The 18,502-nt window shown below is 41.5% G+C and overlaps 1 protein-coding gene and 1 pseudogene across 2 annotated transcripts in view; one reads left to right on the forward strand and one right to left on the reverse strand.

Moving 5' to 3' along the window:
- KCNH1 (potassium voltage-gated channel subfamily H member 1) overlaps nucleotides 1-18,502 on the forward strand; it is a 340,626-nt gene that overhangs the window by 158,413 nt on the left and 163,711 nt on the right. The gene's annotated exons all lie outside the window — the stretch shown is intronic.
- The window catches only part of LOC117014555 (heterogeneous nuclear ribonucleoprotein A3-like), a 44,431-nt pseudogene continuing 41,738 nt past the window's right edge, over nucleotides 15,810-18,502 (reverse strand).

An 18,502-nucleotide genomic window follows, 5' to 3' on the forward strand; every position in this document is an offset into this window, starting at 1 on the left:
AAGAAAGAGCATGAATTCTGCAGTCACCCAGGCTTGGTACAAAGCCCAGCTTCCTTCACCACGAGGCATTGGTTGCCCCATTTATAAAAAGTGGTTGCCAGGACTCTCCTCAGGGGGTCCTGTAGCTGTAAATGAGATCATGGAGCCACACACCTGGCTGATACAGGGCCTGGCTCCCAGGGGGTGTCACTGAACCCCATTCCTCTGAACTCCCGTGGTGCCTAAAGACAAAATTATCTGCATTTACCACTCACTTTCAGGTTGTGTTGTTTCTTAACAAGTTTCTCAAGGTTGTAAGGCACGAGAGGGAAAACCATGCCTCTTCATGTTTCTGTATGTTTCGTAAGGCTGAGGTTTATAAATATTTACTGTTTTGTGTAAAAAAAAAAGTAGACGGTGCATTTTCTGCCCTTGCCAGATGAACAACTTAGTGGGAGGATATATTCCATTAGTAGAAGGATATATTGTTATACTTAGAAAGTGATATTATCAACAAATGACAGTTTAGTAGGCAGGTCCGATCCATGGATTAGAGATGGCTGCTATAAACACATCTGTTTTTAACAAAGGAGATTTCCAAAACTTTCCTGATAGTGGACATATTTTGAGTATTTTTCAATATAATGCAATTTACAGAGATTTTTTTTTTTTTTTAAACATAGTGGTTTAGAGTTATTTAAAAAGGCATTAGACTAAACCAGATGTTGCTGGAAGAGGCAGCTGCCAGGTGGCCCTGGCCATTCACTGTGCAGCCACTCCCACTAGCCCCCCACAGGGGCCTTTTCATCTCCCCTGCCCCGTGAGGAAACCCTATCTCCTTAGAGCCTGCAGATGTGTCCGCTTCTGGTCTTGGAGCCTTAGCTCTCTTTCCCATCTTCTGCTTTTTCTGGCTTTCTCGGTAGCATGACTCCTAAAAGTCCTTAGAATGGCAGGAAACAAAACCCTGGGAAAAGAAGGAGTCTGAAGGCAAGCTTTGCTTTTTGCTCCTTGGAGTCCACTGCCCCTCCCCCACACACCAGCAAAGGCAGGTGAGCACCTTGGGCCCCGCATTTACTTGGAGCAGGGAAGAGAAAACCATAGGAAGAGGAACACAAAATCCAAATTAATATCTCCGTAAATGACCTTGTCTCATTAGAAAATCGGAGTAGGGATCTTGTCTGATTTCCTACTCAGCAGGAGCCTGCAGGGGCCTCAGACGGAGGACTGGCGTGTCATTGTCACAGTCTGGGAGAGCACAGTTGACTTCCTTGCCCACCTGCTTAGGGCACTGCGGAGTGTTTGAGAGGAGGCAGTCTCTAACGGGGATCCCCTCTAATATCCTGCCTCCTCCTGAGATCGTGGGTAGTTGTGTTGGTTTTAGAGGTTTTTAAGCCAGACACTCCAAAATCTTTTTTCTTCTACCCAGTTTTCTGTTCAATCCATTCAGCTTCATCTCCTGCTCCCAAATAAAAGAATTACCACTCATTTTTCTGTTGAGGGAAGAACAACTGGCTGACCTCTTTCCCATGATGGCTGTTCACTGGCTTGAAGACCAGCCCCTCTCTGTCCTCTGAATCACGAAGGTCAGGTTGCCCTTGAGTTATCTAGGTGTTTCTTATCTCCATGTGGTAACAGGAAAACCAAGCCTGCCTATTTCCTTTTTCTAATTTTTCTTTCTTTTCCTCTTTTGTTCCTGTTCTTCCCTCATTCCTCTTTCCCTGCCTTCATTTATTTCCTTCCTTCCTTTCTTCCTTCCTTTTTTCCTTCCTTCCTTCCTTCTTTCCCTCCTTCCTTCCTACCTTCCTTCCTTCCTTCTTTCTTATATTCTTTCTTTGTGTATCAGGTGACACGAATCCTCTTAGAGAAAGCTGAACTTCACCCTGGACACAGGAACCCAGAATATCCCCATTTCAGGTTGCTAGGTGGGTTCCTCCTAGCTTTCTGGAAAAGACCTCCATTTTTAGCCATATATCTTTGGTTCATATGTAAAATAAACTCAACTCTTCAGAGATTTAGCTGCCGTCCTAGGGTCCAGGACGCTGTTCTTTCCTTATTCTGTTGCTTGTTGGCTGGAATTCTGCTCTTAGCCAGTCTCTCCGAGGTGGAGACAGGAAAAACGAAAGGAGAAACATAGCCAGTCTTTGGGCTTATGTCTATGACAACTTTACCTTGAACTGCTTAGAGGGGTTTGAGGGCAACTGCTTGCAGCCTGGTTGCTGGTCAGATTTCTTCACAGGCTTGTGTTTTTGATGGCAGGGGTTTGTTAACTAACATTTAAAAATGATCCCATCCATTGATGACACCAACTTCATCAGTTACTTATGGTATCTAACTGAGACTAAAATCTTAGAATTAAGAACTGGGAAAACCAGTTCTAGACTTTGGCATTTAATCATTTTGGATTTTAGCTCCTATATTTAAAATGGAGGAGCATGGTCCTATCTTAACTGTGGTCCAAGAATGTGGAGGTCCTTGTAGCTCACATTAAGTTTCTTCTCACACATCCAAATCAGGATAAGCAACGCCAGTAACTGTTGTTAACACCCTCCACTACCCAGGATCTCTGGTGGCTATTTGCAGCATCATTATAGGATTGCTTGTGTGGTGATGTCTGTGTTCATCTCAGCTGCACGCTGTGGTTTAGAGTGTGTGTACGTGCACGCATGTGCCTGCATGTGATTTGGCTCTACCTGAAAAACAAAGGCAGAGAGCTGGTCCTGCTAGGTTAGAGCAATGCAAGAACCAGGGAGAATATGAAGCTAGGGAAATGAAGAGCCCCTACCCCTCTTTCTTTGCAAATAGACTCCTCCAAAGAGCCTTTGTCTTTGGTTTGGGCTATATCTTTTCTCTGATACCATATCTACCTTACCTTCTACTCTCAACTTTTATCCTTTTCCTGTGTTTGGTAGTCCTGATGTCTTTGTCTCCAAAGTGATAGGTATGTGAGAGGAGATAATTATGAGCCAGGAAAGCCTTCTATTGCAAAGCATCCCACATATAGATGAAACATGGTACCTCGTTTCTTATCTTTCTTCCCCACCTAAACACTGTATCAACTTCTGATGCCCTCTTCGGGATGTATTTGAGGACTTCGTGTTTTATAAAGGGATAACACGGAGGGCATGTGTGGTCTCTTTCAATCCTGAGATGCTCTAAGTATCCAGTGGATCACTCTTGCCACCCCCTCCCCCACTTTGGTTAGAGCAATGGCAAAAGGTAGCATCAGTATCTATGATACTGAATTAGCCTCTGCCGATTATTATTGCATCTATACTGTGTATCAGGCATTGTAAAGCTACGAAGATGAATAAAGCACATACACTGCCTTTAAGAAGTTCAGAGTCCAGTGGGAAAATAGATGCATAAACCCAGTGTTAAAACGCCATGTGACTGATTAAGCTTCATATGAGTAACAGAGATGAGACTGAATTTATCCTCCTTTTGCCTGAAAAAACAATGAAACAAAACAAAAAAGTAGATAAAATACATGAAACAATGCATTTCAAGATAAGGACAGTGATCCGTGAGACACAGGAAATAAATGAAGTTAGCCCTGTGATGCCCTGGTTTATTGCCTTGGGAGAATTTCCAGGCTGTGGGTGCAGGGAGGGGGATCCCAGGCAGAAGCAGAGCCTAAGGAGGAGGAGCTGAGAGTCTGAGCCAGACCGAGGCAGCTAGTTTTCATAGAATAGTATCAAACAGAAGAGGGCTGTGCAGAAAAAGAAGTGTGGGGATATGCAGAGAGTCTCCCATTGAGCCGTCAGTAGACCATTAATCAGTGCATGTGAATGAAGATACTACCCAAGTCTAGGGAAAGGATCACCCAACAGGATCACAAAAACAGTGCTTGGTGTTCACTCGGGGCAGAATAGTACCTATTCCCACCAGCCAGATTGGATTCATGGCACAGGGTTGAGTTCTCAGGAGGGTCTTTCCTCAGTAGTGGGGAGTAATTAGCTTTAGACTAAATATGGCTCTGGTCTCACCTAACAAATCTCAAAACCAGTATGGGTCAAACTATTTCCAAGTAACTTTCCCATGTCCCAGAACAAAGCTCAGGAGTATTTATAGGAATACAAAAATATACAACACCCAAAAATGTCAAATTCACAAAGTCTGGCATTCAATAAAAAAATTACTTTATACAAAGAATAAGGGGAATACATACTATGCATGATGAAGAGAAAAAATCAATCAAAAACAGATGTAGAATTGACACAGATGTTAGAATTAGTAGACAAAAACATTAAATGAGTTATTCTAACTGTATTCCATAGGTTCCAAAAGTTAAGTAGAGACATGGAAGATTATTTTGGTCCAAATCAAGCTTCTAGAGAAGCAAAGTACAATGTCTGAGGTTTAAAATGTAGACACTAGATATAGCATAAGAAAAGGTTAATGGATTTAAAGACATAGCAATAAAAATTATCCAAAATGAAACTCAAAAAGAGATAGACTTTTAAAAAATGAACAGAGCATCAGTGAGCTATGGCACAACTTCAAGGGAGCTAAGGTACATGTAATTGGAGTCCTTGGAAGAGAGGAGTGGACAGAAACAATATTTGAAGAAATGTTGGCTGAAAAACTTCCAAACTTGATGAAAACTATGAATTCATAGATCTAAGAATGCAGCAAATCTCAAACACAAGAAACATGGTATACTGTGTATAGTATAGCTCACTATAATCAAATTGCTCAAAATCAGAAAATCTTAAAAGCAACCAGAGAAAGAAGACGTGTTATAGACTGAGGAACAAAGATATCAGATTTCTCACTGGAAACAATGTTAGTAAAAGACATTGAAGCACCATTTCTAAAGTGCTGAAAGGAGGGAGAGAGAGAGAGAGAGAGAGAGAGAGAGAGAGAGAGAGAGAGAGAGAGAGAGAGAGAGAAAGACCCTGTCAAACTAGAATTCAATATCCGGCAAAAATATCTTTCAAAAATAAAGGTGAAATGAAGACATTTCAGACTTACAAAATCTGAAAAAAACTTTGTCATCATAGACCAACACTATACAAAATGTAGACGGAAGTCCTTCAGACATAGGGAATAAAAAAGATCTGGATGGAAATAGGGATCTACGTAAAGGAAAGAACAGCACCAGAAATCGCTGTCTCTGCCTGAACTTTCTTCTCTTCATTTGCTGACTAATTCTTACCAGTCCTTCAAGACTCAGTTCAGATTCCAACCATCCTCCTCCCGCCTCCTAGACTGGAGTCTGTGTCACTCCCAAAACACTCTGTGATGACCCCGTATATTGCATTCATCGTACTGCGTTGTAATAGTCTATTCACTTATCTACTACTCCAGGAATTTATGAGCTCCTTGAGAGCAGGGATGATGTGCTGATAACTGATCAGTGATCAAATGTAATGGAGTGGAGCAACATTCTGAATTAAGGCATGGCAGTGGTGATAGGACAAGAAGGGCTCTGTCTGGAGCAAACCCAATCAGACATCGTAGGTGATCATGGGATAGTCGAATTCACTTATTTGTTTCTCAAATGTTAGTCATTTGTGGGTCCCTTTTTGTCATATCCAAGTTCAATGTGTATTATTATTTACTTAATATTATTTTCAAATCAACTCATTTTTACATAAGTAAATGTATTTTTTAAAACAGTTTTAAATTTAACTTTCTTTTTTTCAATTACAGTTCACATTCAATATTATATTAGTTCCAGGTGTACAGCACAGTGATTAGACATTTATATAATTTACAAAGTGGTCCTCCTGATAAGTCTAGTACCCATGTGACACCATACATAGTTATTGCAATGTTATTGACTATATTCCTTATGCTGTACTTAAGTAAATGTGTTTTTAAAAGAAAAAATATACAGTATGATAGTGCTGGGATGGAGGCATGAATGGAGGAGGTATTGGTGGCAGTGGTGACTGTCTCTGAGAGCAAAGGAAGGTTTTACTATTGCTTGCATAAGTGGATGACTGAAAGAAGGAATGAGGTGTCATTTGAGCAGTTCTAAAGGGAAGAATAGGCATCATCTCAGGCAGAAAAGTGGAGAAAGGCTATACCTGGCAGAAGGTAATACATTTGCAAAAGCAACGAGCCTGGTTTGCAAATGAGTCCAGGTATTCACGGAACAGTGACCGTGACCGGAGGGTTGGTGAGGGGGGAGGGGCGGGGGTTATGGTGAGAGTTTATTCTTGGCCTCCGTCTTGGTCTATGCTCAGTAGGGCCTCCTGAAGGCAAGTAGGAAATAGTGTTGGCTTCAAATACTTATGCTGAGAAATTGCCCTTCAGAGATTTGAGTAACTGGGGCCAAGAAAGTGAACTTCCCCCCCTGAGCTGGTCCTGGAAGAGTGAAGCTCATGCACAGTAGGCTAGAGACTGACTCTTTCCCTCTGCCTGGGATGGAAGACACTCATCTGAAAACGCCATTACGTCTCAGCTCAGAAATTATGGTACAAACTGGTATGAGCACCTGGCAGAGAGCAGGGTAATGTGTGAAGTCATGCAGCTGCTCTTCCTGGCACAGTTGGTGGGGGAGTGACTGCCTCCCTGAGGCAAGCATGGCTCAGGCCAGGCCTGTGGAGTGAAGGCAGGGGTAGAGGGTGGCAGGCAGGGTTCCTGGCCGCTGCTACTCTAATCCCATCAACAGTGGGAAAGACCCTGAGGTTGGGGAGAGATCAATCCAGAGTCTGAAGGCAGGTGTGGGTTTGAGAACCTCGCTCCATGACTTACAAGTTGTGTGCCCTTCAAGTTTTGTGCCCTTGGGCAGACGCTTCATCTCTCTGAACCTTGGGTTCTCCATCCATAAAATAGAGCTGGGGAGAACTTTCTGCCTACCTTGGGATTCTCGAAGTTCACGAGGTCCTAAATGCAGGGATACTTTGTGAGTCCTCAGATGCTCTGCAGGTGCTAGTTGTGGGGAAGAGGGTCCCTCTCAAGTAGCTTTGGAGAAGGAGGCTGCCTGTGGTATAGATACCATATTGTTGGACTTGATGCTGTTGGAGCTGACGATGGCTGTGGCCAGGCATGGTCCTTGCTTGGCTACGAGGGAGGCTTGTCGAGAGCTCGGTCCTTTTCAAAAGGTAATGGACCTGGGAGTGGAATTACTGGATCATAGGGTGGGGGTGGGGGGGAGGGTGAGGGGATTGGAGGGCAGTTGGTGACCACAGGATGGCCACGGGGTTTGAAAATTAATCTGGGGAACGTAATTTGGTGGTTACCAGAGCGTAAGGGGGTTGGGGGGTGGGGGATGAGGGTGAGGGGGATCAAATGTATGGTGATGGAAGGGGAGCTGACTCTGGGTGGTGAACACACAGTGTGATTTATGGATGATGTGATACAGAATTGCACACCTGAAATCTATGTAATTTTACTAACAATTGTCACCCCAATAAATTAAAAATAAATTAATAAAAAAAAAAAAAAAAGGTAATGGACCTGGCTCTAAGCATGCGTGTGTCTACAGGTGCAATGATTTCTCTGTCCTCTTGTTGTGGCTCTCCAGTTCTTCTTCTGTCCATACCTCTTCCTAGGTCTGATATCAGCATCCCAGGGCACAGCTTAGAGCTGTTAGTGGCTGCAGAATTGAAGAGGCTGGTGAATCACTGTCCAGAACATGGGCTGGGAGGAGGAGGTTTGTATCAGACCAGATCTAACCCAGGCTCTTGGTTTAATCATCTCTGTTTAATTCTTTGATGAACCTTGTTCAGCAGTTGTTCAATTTCTATTGAACCTCTTACATTTCAGACTCTGTACTAGATTCTAGATTCTGTCTCCTTTTTCTGAATAGTTCAACCTCTACCAAACAGGCTTGGAATTGACAAAACTGTGCAGCCCAAGACAGAATGTCATAAGCCTGTGAATTTGTGTAGCTCTTTCTTTATACATTACAAAGCCTTTCTCACGGCCTTCCTTAATTCTCTCAACAGCACTATTCAATATGCAGTATAATTTATGCTCACTTTAAGTCAGGCTGGCAGGGATAAAAGATTAAGCAGCTTGCTCAAGGTTGCACAGTAGTAAGCGGTGGGCTCAGGATTCAAACCTAGCTTCTGATTCTAGAAATCCTGTGCCACCCATAATAAGACTTAAAGCACACTGTGTGTTGTCCGTGAGGAAGGCCAACAGTTGTTAGGATGTGTGCTTTGTGTTGTTTCAGTGCATAGAGAAATCCCTTCCCCCTAAGATCTGGTGTGGTCCCTCTGTAATCAAGTCCCCACATGCATGAGAGAGACTGACTAGGTCAGCCTCACACATGTTGTCCAGGAAAGAAGAGCTCTTCTCTATGGGAAGCAAATCCTGGATGGCATCCTTTGTCTTCATTAGCACACATTCACTGCTCTAAGGCACTGAACTTAGCGCCTATGACTGAATTCATTTGCATGCATTTCTCTGAAAAGGCCTAGACCTCCTACTGAAAGTTTTTCTAAACACTCCCTCCCCGCAACTTCATACCTAGAGTTTGTTTCTGGTCTATTGGATTTGTAATTTAGGAACAAAATTAGGTGCCTTCACTTTTCAGGGTGAGATTTATTCGTTTTAGCCCCCACCTCGGCTACTGGAGCCAATTACTCATTCTTCTGTAATGTGTTCCCGATAAATGTCGGTGGCTGCGTGCTTCCCAGCCTTTTTCACAGTTTCTGTGTTTTACTGGGTATTAATGACTCCATTTTGCAGAGTGATAATGTGATGCTTTTTCTTTTCAGGACTGAAAAGGTTTAGAGATTCTACCTGATGTGGCATCTAATTAGGATATAGTTTAGGTGCAAGCATCGATTCTTTCCAAAGAAAAACACCTCAGTGACGTTCCAGCAAGCACCTTCAGCTTGCAAAAGGGAAGGATTTTCCCTCCTACTCCCATCCTCCTTACGTGGGTGTCTTCTTTCCCCCTTTGGCTGCTCACAAGTACACCAAAAGCTTCTTTGACTCATAGCGAAGGACTCAGCAAGTTCTTGTAATCTCGAATGTTCCAGGCTTTGACGTGACAGGGTTTAAGGGACCATTTGAGCCTGTTCTGGCATCTACAAACCTAGATGTGAGCGATTGAGATTCTCCAGGGCTATGTTTGATCTTGAAATCTAGGGAATGAGGTTGAATGTGTTCATGGGTGGTCAGGTAAGATGATTTCTTCTGGAGATTCCTCTGAACGTACCCTGAGGTTCTCTCCTCTCTCTATCAGAGCTTAACTTGTTTTTCTCATAGGAATGGGCTTTGCCCAGTCACGATTTTGTAAGAATATTGCTTACCTGCTTGATATGTGCACCCATGACTATACATGTCTATGAAAACCACCTCTCTGGGCTTCTCTTTTTAACAATATCTAAAGGAATTCTTTTAGTTGGAGACTTCATAAAGTCCAAAGATAGCCAACATAGAGAAATAATTGAGTACAATATTGAATTCATACACTAGATTTATAATTCAGGAAGATAATTAGATGAATTCATTATTTATGCATTTAATTAATTTCTGTGCATTTGTATGTCAATGACAGGAGGAAAGGGATCATTCATTCATTCATTCATTCATTCATTCAGTACCACCTGTGTTCCAGTCTCTTATTGGGAATACAGTGATGAGCAAGATAGGTAAGGTCCCTGCCATCCTGGATCTTATGGTCTAGTGGAGAAAACAGAAAACTAATTAAGTAGTAACTATTCCCAGTGGTGGCAGGGGCGAGGAGTACACAGGCTACGATATCTCTCATCTTTCTCAGAAGGTAATACAGTGATATGCACATAGGAGTTGTTCAGTTATTTGCAGAACAAAAGGATTGAAGAATTTGCATAGAATCGTGCAGTGAGAAAATGGGAGCAGATTTGGGGAGGAACTTTTGGGTAGTGATGGGTGAACCTTTGGGTGTTGTCAGTACTGTTGCTGATGAAGCTGGTGGGCATGGAAAATAGGGCATCAGGTGCTCTGATAGCTGAAACCTTCAATGGCCTGACCAGTGCCTGATGTTGCAGCTTCATTCGTTGCCCCTTGGGAGCTGGGCCTCAGAGCTGCTTTCCTGACTGATTTCTGCACTGCTGAGATTCCCTGTGGGCTGCCCTCAGTGTCCTGCTTCAGACTCTGCATCCCTATCTTCTGCCCTCTCCCTATGTCCCTGCTCTTGCCCACGCGCTCTCTCCTTCTGCACGTAAACGACCAGATCAATTACACCTCTAATGAGGGATTGCATAGCTAAACTTTCTGCTTCCAATAGCAAATAGCACTTTCTACAAACAAGTCATTTATCCTGACTGGTGAATTGTGGAAATCAGGCTTGGTGGTGGTGGTCCCTCCACCTTTTTTTTTTTTCCTCCAATTCAGGGGAAGAGTCACACCCTAGGTTGACTTAGATTTCCTTCAAGAAAGAGGAATTACCTCAGAGCTGGTTAATTCAGGCTGAGAGCTGGGTTAAATGCTGGAGAAGGAGGGGTGGAGAAGCGAGCTGGTGTTCTTAATCCATTTTGAATAGATTTTTTTTAATTGAGAGAACATTGGTTAATAACATTATGTAAGTTTCAGGTGTATAACATAATTCGATATCTGTGTACATTATAGTGTACTCACCACCAAAAGTCTAGTTTCCATCTGTCACCATATATTTGTCCCTCTTTACCGCTTTCACCCATCCCCCATCTCCCTTCCCCTCTGATAACCACCAATCTGGTCTGTATCTATGAGTTTGTTTCTGTTTTGTTTGTTCATTTTTTGTTTGTTTGTTTGTCTTATATACCACACATGAGAAATTGAGTTGAATTTTACTGTGAGTCAAAGTAAATTATGCCTGCGTTTGGCCATGCATTCCCTTACAGGAATGCTGAGTGACGCTCAGGGCATGAAGGAATTCCATGAGAAAACTAGATGTCCTTCACAGCCCCATTTGGAGCTGCTTACTTGGTGCTGCTAGTTGTTTTAGTGCTCCTCGAAAGAATGAGGATTGCACTGGTTTCCTCCTTTAGTTTGTGGACCTTAAATGCTACCACATTTTCATGCCTCTCAAGAGTAACCCACAAAACCAAAAGCCTCACAGAGATGGGGATACTCAGGTGACCTCTGTGGAAGAGGGGTGAAGAACAACAAAGAGATTTCAGGTTTTCCTGTAGTCCCACTTACCCCTGGCTATTTTGGCACAATTTCAAGGACCATGTCATGTTTTGTCTCCATCTATGGAGGAGTGAAGAATTGAACCCTAGGAAAATGGGCAGAAGCATTTTTCCTCCTGTGTTAAACAACCAGATCCTAGAGGGTCTGTCAGCTGAGAAGGGGAATACTTGGGACAGGGGGTGGGGTGGGTGAATAGGTTTAGGATGCAGGTTAGGAAGGATAGACGAGTGGTTCAGTTTTGGATTTGTTAATTTTGAGAGGCCAATCAGAGATGTGTCTAAGGTTCTTTAATCTGATCTACCAATCTGTCTATCACTGCATCGATGTCTGCTTTAATATTGATGTTTGATATGTTTCCATCAGGTCAGTTTTCTTTTTTGCTCTTTTAAAAATTATCTTAATTATTCATATACTGTTATTCTTGTATTAAAAATTTTAAATCAGTTGAAGTTCTCTAAAAACTTTTGGGAGTTTGCCTGGAATCACCTTTATTTTTTAAAATAATTTTTTTTTTCAATCACAGTTGGCATACAATATTGTATTAGTTTCAGGTGTACAAAATAGTGATTAGACATTTATTTAACTTACGAAGTGATCACCCTGATAAATCTAGTACCAATAGTACCAATCTATCATCATACATAGTTACTACAATATTACTACTACATTCCCTGTGCTGTACATTACAGTCGTGTAACTTATTTTATAGTTGGCAATTTGTACTTATTAATCCCCTTCACTTTTTCCACCCATCTCCTAACCCCCCTCCCATCTGGCACCCACCAAAATTTTCTCTGTATCTATGAGTGTTTCTATTTTGTGTGTTCATTTATTTTGTTCTTTAGATTCCACATACAAATAAAATCATATGGCATTTATCTTTCTCTGTCTGACTTACTCACTCAGCACAATACCCTCTATTTAGGTCCATCCATGTTGCAGATAGCAAGATTTCATTCTTTTTTCTTTTATAGCTGAGTGATATTCCATTGCATATAGGTACCACCTCTTCTTTATCCATTCATCCATCCATGGACATCCAGGTTGCCTCCATACCTTGGCCATTGTAAATAATGTGGCAATGAACATATGAATGCACATGTCCCTTTGAAGTAGTGTTTTGGGTTTCTTCAGATAAATACCCAGAAGTTGGGTTACCAGGTCCTTTGTCTCTTGTTATAGCCTTTATTTTAAAGTCTGTTTTGTCTGGTATAAGTATTGCTATCTCAGCTTTTTTTTTCTTCTTCTCATGAAATATATTTTTCCATCTCTTAACTTTCAGTCTCTGTGTATGTGTTTCAATCTGAAATGAGTCTCTTGTAGTCAGCATATGTGAGGAACTTATTTTCTTATCTATTCAGCCATGCTATGTCTTTTGATTGGAGCATTTAATCCATTTACACTGAAAGTAATTGTTGATATTTCCATTTTATTATGCATATTTTTTATCATTTGTTTTTCTTCTTAGAGAAGTCCCTTTAACATTCATTGTAATACTGGTTTGGTGGTGATAAATTCCTTTAGCTTTTTCTTGTCTGGGAAGCTCTTTTGTTTCTAAATGATAGCTTTGCTGGGTAGAATAATCGTGGTTGTAGGTTTTGTTTTTCATCACTTTGAATATTTTGTTTGAATCCCTTCTGGCCTGCAACGTTTCTGTTGAGAAATCATCTGACAGTCTTATGGGAGCTCCCTTATAAGTTACTAGTTGCTTTTCTCTTGCTGCTTTTAGGATTCTCTCTTTGTCTTTAACCTTTGCCATTTTAATTATGATGTGTCTTGGTGTGAGCCTCTTTGAGTTCATCATTTTGGGATTTTATGCACTTCCTGGGCTTGTATATCTATTTCCTTCACCAGGTTAGGGAAGTTCTCCGTCATTATTTCTTCAAGTAGTTTTTCAATTCTTTACTCTCTCTCTCCTTCTGGTACCCATATGGTGCAAATATTGGTATGCTTGATGTTATCCCAGAGGCTCCTTGAACTATCCTCATTTTTTTGGATTCCTTTTTCTTTTTGATGTTCTGATTTGGTGTTTTCTGCTATCTTATCTTCTAAATTGCTGATTCGATCCTCTGCTTCATCTAATCTACTGTTGATTCCCTCTAATGTATTCTTCATTTCCATTATTGTATTCTTTATTTCTGACTGGTTCTTTTTTATGTTGTCTATCTCCATTTTTGTGTTTCCTGTCTCTTTGCTGAAGTTCATCCTGAGATCAGTGAGCATCTTTACAACCAATATTTTGAACTCTGCATCTGGTAGGTTGCTTGTCTCCATTTTGTTTAGTTCTTTTTCTCAAGCTTTGTTCCGTTCTTTCATTTGGAACATGTCTCTTTGCCTCCTCATTTTGGCTGCTTCCCTGTGTTTATTTCTATGTATTATGTAGGACTGCTATGTCTCCTGGTCTTAGTAGAGTGGCCTTATGTAGTAGATGTCCTGTGGGGCCCAGTGGCACAGTCTCCCTGGTCACCTGAGCTGAGTGCTCCAGGTATATCCCTTGGGTGGGTTGTATGTGTCCTCCTGTAATAGTTGAGCCTTGGTTGCTCTTTGCATGTCAGTGGGAGGGATTGACCCTCAGACTGATTGGTTATGAGGACTGGCCGTGACTATAGTGGAGAAGCTATTGTGCAGGGGCTGACCCTATGGAGCAGGATTTGCTTTAGCAAGGCTCTGGTGTCTGTCCAGTTTGCCCTTTGGGTATGTTGTTTGTGGATGCGGTTGGGTGATGCTCTGCTGTGGTTTGACACTGGCCACCAGGTATGTTGGTTCTGGGGCATCTTGGGGCATTTGTTTCAGGTCAAGATAAACCACTGACTATACCCTTCCTGAAGCCACTTGGCATGAGCTACAAAGTGACCTGTAAATGGTTGCCACTTGTCCTGGGCTTGGAGGTGCCTGGGAGAAGTTAGTTGCAAACTGAGGCTGGCTGCTGCTAGTACCAGATTTGGGGCTGTTTAGCAAGAGGTGTGGGGGATGCTGAGGCCAGGTGCTGCTTTTTTAGAGATTATGAACTTGTGAGAGATTTTAGGAAAGTCTGCAGCACGAACCAAGACAGGTCATTTGTATAGTAAAGCCATTGTATGTGCCTGAAATTTGGGTGGGGTGCGGTCTCAGGGAATCACCAGGGTTGGGTAACTGTGTTAGCCAGGTTGATGGCAACTCAGATATGGCACCTGCAGGCTGGGTGAGGGGAGGGCTCAACAAAGGAACAATGACAGCAGCCAGCAATTCTGTCTGGGAGAAAGCTGCCCCTCCAGTACTTGCTCTGAAGCCAGACAAATCAGTTCCTCCTCATATGTCCCTGGCAGCTTTCAAGCTGTTGCCCCAGCACTAGAGCTCAGAGCAAGATAGTCCATCAGCAAGTCTGTGTGCAGTCACTTTAAGAGGAATACCTGGGACTCCCTCTGTCTCACTCATCCACAATCTTCACTGGTTTTCACAGCCAGAATTATGGGGACTTCTCTTCCTGGCATTGGAACCCTGGGCTGGGGAGTCTGATCTGGGGATGGGACCCCTCACTCCTCAGATGGTCCTCTGAAGCTGAAGTATTCCTCCTGAGTTTTAATTGCCATAAGCAGGTTTGGGACCAGCCCATTCTGCATCTCTGCTCTTCCTACCGGTGTCAACATAGCTTCTTCTGCATGTCCTTAATTTAATTGTAGGACTTCTGTTCAGCTAGACTTCAGGTGGTTCTCAATGATGGTTGTTCTGTAGTTTAGTTGTAATTTTGATGTGGTCCTGAGAGGAGGCAAGCACAGCAGTTACCTACTCAACCATTTTGACTGGAAGCCAGTAAGCATCTGGAATCACCGTTAGTCTGGAGAGTAATTTGGGAAGAATTAACTTTTTAATAATGTTGTGTCTTATCATAGTTAATGATTTATTTTTCCATTTGTTCAGTAATTTGAAAAAAATTCTCATGATACAGGTTTGATGATTTTCTCCATCAGTGTTGTGTACATTTTTGTTAGGTTTATTCCTACGTGTTTTACACTGTTTCTATCTGTATGGTCTCTTTTTTTAATTTTTCTTGAATTTTGAGATTTTTCATTTGAAGTAAATCTTAATGCTATTGAAGTCACAAATATGCTAATTTAAATACCCAATTCTATTTATCTAAAACACATTGAAAACATACAAATATCTATTCTCTCCACATGTCAGAGCCCATTTATTTCATGGTTTGGAAATGGGGAGAATAGATTCCCCTTAACTGCAAGTCAGCAGGTGTTTCTTTACAGTTAACTTTAGCAAAATTCATACAAAATAGTAATTAGCAATGATCTTCTTTACTTGTTAACTCACAAGGAAACACCTTCAAAACTGCATTTTGTTAAAGTTTCTGTACTAAAATGTAGAAAAACTGAACTACACAAATATTGAAAAGTTAAAAAGTCCTTAATTTTTTATTCCTGATGCCACTGTCACAATTTACAGGGCAATATACCTGATGTAATGAAAAGAAAAAGAAAAAGACAAAGCTGCAACAGATAAAAGACCTCAGGAATATACATCTAATTGTCACTACATTGCATTAATCAATAGCTGCACTTTTTGCAAACTGTGGCTGTGACAGTCCTGAACAAGAAGGGTTTCCTGTTTAAACTGCAGTAACTTTTCTGACTATGGATCATCATTCCTTCTGTGGCAAATTTTTACAATTCCTCTAATGCATTTGGGACAACTGTCTCAAAGAAACTTGCAGATTTCCTGACAACTCCTCTCTCTCTCTCTCCTGCTAAGAACTGTAGACCTTTTCTGCTGAGTTTTTAGAACCTTCTGCTACCATATCTACCACTTCCACCACCAGGTCCATAACCACCACTATAGGGACTGCCCGAGCTTCTTCCACCAAAACTGCCCCCCCTTTATGCATCTGTAATTTGATTGTTGTTGTCCACTATAATTTCCAAAATCATTGTAGTTCCCACCACCACCATAGTTACCACCAGAATTCCCCGCTTCATTGTAACCATCATATCCTCCTCCACCACCACCACCACCACCATATCCACTACCTCCTTGGTTTCCATATTCTGGCCCTCCACCACCACCATAGTCTCCTGTACTGCTATAACCAGGACCACCGCCATAGTTACCATCATCACTCCCTAAATGCATTATATCTGCCATCACCTCCTCCATAACTACCTCTGCTGCCACCTCCACCACCATAACCTCCTCTTCCACCAAAGTTTCCACCATGGCCAAAGTTACCCCCACCACCTCCGAAGTTTCCTCTGCGACCCATAAAGTTGCCAGATCCACTTCCACGACCTCTTTGTGATCCAGCGGACTGCATTTCTTATTTAGAAAGGGCCTTTTCCCCTTCACAATTATGCCCATTAATAGTGTGGTATTTCTGAACAACAATTTTATCAACTGTATCATGATCATCAAAAGTTACAAAAGCAAATCCTCTTTTTTTCCCACTCTGCCTGTCTTCCATAACTTCTATGGTTTCAATCTTGCCATACTTTTCAAAGTAGTCTCTCAAATTATATTCTTCTGTATCTTCTTTAATACCACCAACAAAAATTTTCTTCACTGTTAGATGGGCACCAGGCTTTACAGAATCCTCTCTAGAAACAACTCTCTTTGGTTCCACTACATGCCCATCAATCTTGTGTGGTTGAGCACACATTGTTGCATCCACCTTTTCAACACAAGAGTAAGTAACAAAACCAAAGCTCCCGGAATGTTTTGTTTGGGGATCTCTCATCACTACACAATCAATGAGTGTGCCCCGTTTCTCAAAATGTTCTCATTAACTATCAGTAGTTTCAAAGCTCAGACCACAAATAAACTGTTTTCTCAACTGCTCTGGTTCCTTTGGATCATGGCCCTCCAAGGAGCCACTTATGTAGCCAAAGGAGAAAGGAATGCGGGCGAGGGACCCAGGGCAGGACTCCCAGGTCCGCTCCCCTCCCCCTCCCACTACCCCTCGGTCTCTCTTTTTTTTTTACTTATTAATTTTTCTAATTGATTATTGCTTCTCAAAATAATGCTGTTGATTTTTGCATGCAGATTTTATATCCAGCAACCTTTCTGAACCCTCCTGTTAGTTATAATTGTTTTTTTCTGATGATACTTTTGTCTTTTCTATTTTGTATTTGCATGTAGGTAAATATTTAGTCTAGGCCTACAGTTTTAACTCTTATTTTCTAATCATTATTACTCTTTGTTCTTATTGAATATTTAGGATATTCACTTTAATTATTCAATAGTACCTAGTAGTCATATTAGGTTTTTCTCCTTTGTTCTTGACTTTAAAAGGAAAGATTCGAAAGTTTTACCGTTGAGAATAGTGTTGACTCTAAGTTTCTGATAGATGCTCTTTGTAGGCTGATGCAGTGCTTTTCTAAGCTTCTTAAGAGTAAATTCATGGTAAGTTTTATTGAATAGTTTATCTGTATCTCTTGAGAAGAATATATGTTTTATTTCAATCTCTTACTGTGGTGAATTACACTGATAAGTGTTCATTCCCCCTCCTTCCTTCATTCGTTTCTTCTTCCTTCTTTCCTCTCCTTCTCTCCTTCCCCTTTTCTCAGGTATGCGCACCGAGTATGGAACGCTCACAGCCACGGTCTATCAATGCCATTGTAGTTATTATTATTCCCTTTACCTCACCATTTTACCTTCTGTTTGTATATTTAGAGATATGTGCATCGTTGAGAAATATACAGTGGATATTGTGTGTTTGTAGGAGTGTGTGTATGTTTAATTTACATGAAAGGTATTGTGCTGTGACTATCATGGTTTCTTTTTGTTTAATTTAACACTATGGTCTTTGGCATTATATCTATGCTATTATGTATATATATAAATAGGCACAGTACTTTACATGGATTATCTTCCTTAACCCTTAAAATAACTCTAAGAAATACTTAGAGTGTATTATTATCCCCAATCCAAAGTATGACCAGAAGCTCAAAGGGAGTAAGTAAATTGCCTAGGGATACCCAGCTATTAAGTGGCAGAGCTGGTATCAGAATCCAAAGGCAGTGTTTTTCATGCTAAAGAAGGATGAATGTGGAGGAGGAATGAGTTGAAGTGAAGACGATTATATACCCTCATGCCTAATGATCTCACAACTATGAAGTGTATTCATGCTGAGCAGGGGGAGGCAAAGGCAACTACAGTAGGAAGAATGTATGAATAGTATTGAAGATCAGAGTGATATTAGGAAGGGCCATTCTGTAATGGACAGCTTCTCATAGCCCTCTGTCAGAGATCTTCAACTTGACAACAGATACTGAGAAAGAAAAGGAACTAAGATTTGAGACTTGACATGTACACTAAAGAGATATGTAATGACTAGTAAGATCCTGGGACCAAGATAAGAACATTGGGGAAAAGCTAACTAATAGGATGTAGCTGATAGCAGAGATGTGAGCATATATTTAAAATAGGGGTTGGGGAGGGCAGCTGGGTTGCATTGCTCACAATAGGAAAGGAAGCT

This window comes from Rhinolophus ferrumequinum, chromosome 22 (genome assembly GCF_004115265.2).
Source record: "Rhinolophus ferrumequinum isolate MPI-CBG mRhiFer1 chromosome 22, mRhiFer1_v1.p, whole genome shotgun sequence".
Classification (NCBI taxonomy): domain Eukaryota; kingdom Metazoa; phylum Chordata; class Mammalia; order Chiroptera; family Rhinolophidae; genus Rhinolophus; species Rhinolophus ferrumequinum.